Genomic DNA, 1218 nt, shown 5'->3' with positions numbered 1-1218 from the left:
ATGGGTCAAAATTATCGATTTTTCTTTTATGCCAAAAATCATTAGGATATTAAGTAAAGATCATGTTCCATAAATGTATCAAAACTTAATTTTTGATTAGCAATATGAATTGCTAAGAACTTTATTTGGACAACTTTAAAGGCGATTTTCTCAATATTTTGATCTTTTTGCACCCTCAGATTCCAGATTTTCAAATAGTTGTATCTCGGCCAAATATTGTTCTATCCTAACAAACCATACATCAATGGAAAGCTTATTTATTCAGCTTTCAGAAGATGTATAAATCTCCATTTGAAAAAATTGACCCTTATGACTGATTGTGTGGTCCAGGGTCTCACACACACACACACACACACACACACAAAATATTGGATGCAAAAAAAAATCGCAGTAAAAAAATAATACACCAATATTACAAAATATATCATTAAAAAGTGTATAAAACATTTGTTTTACTAAAGAAACATTTTCCAACAGCGACACCAGGAGGTAAAGTTACAGCGGGAGTCTTTCTTGCCGCCTCTGAGCCCTTTGAGTTTTAACAGACCGCTAAAGCGTGCCGTGACTTTGGTGGGGGGTAATTTAGAATTAATGGGGGAAAATCATGTGAGAGGAGGCAATGCTTCTATCGCGATTTGATATGACTGGTTATGGTGTGCTGTGATTGGTTCATGCGATAAATCCCGCCTCTTGTGTTCATGCGCATTCGCAAATCAGTCTGAATGAACAACATAATGGCGTTAATGGGAAGACTAATTTAAAAAAAGTAAGTAAACAGCTCACACACTTAGATATAACCACTTTGGTACATGAAAATAAGTCTTACAATGGCAAGAAAACATGATGTGTGGGAGTTTTTAGTGAGTAATCAGCTTGGTGAAATTTAAAGTAAATCTCAGTGTTTGTGACCAGTATTTACCAATCTTTGATGACTGATGATCTGAAAATTTCAAAAATAGTTAAAAGTTTAGTTCACAACTAAAATATATTGTTTAGATTGTTACTGCTTATTATTTTTGAATAAATGTAATATGCTTACTTTATGAGATTCATACTTGGCTTTAAAGGGGTCCTATTATGCTCTTTTACAAAGTCTTGATTTTGTTTTGGGGGTGTACTAGAACATGCTCTCATACTAGGTTGTATTTTTCACATATTTTACATTATTACAACACCTCTCTCCCCAGTCTGGCATGAACGGCTCGAATAGTTCCTGTA

This window comes from Sinocyclocheilus anshuiensis, unplaced genomic scaffold (assembly GCF_001515605.1).
Source record: "Sinocyclocheilus anshuiensis isolate Anshui unplaced genomic scaffold, SAMN03320099.WGS_v1.1 scaffold928, whole genome shotgun sequence".
Classification (NCBI taxonomy): Eukaryota; Metazoa; Chordata; class Actinopteri; order Cypriniformes; family Cyprinidae; genus Sinocyclocheilus; species Sinocyclocheilus anshuiensis.
The sequence above is the reverse complement of the archived record's forward strand: the minus strand, read 5'-3'. Positions refer to the sequence as shown.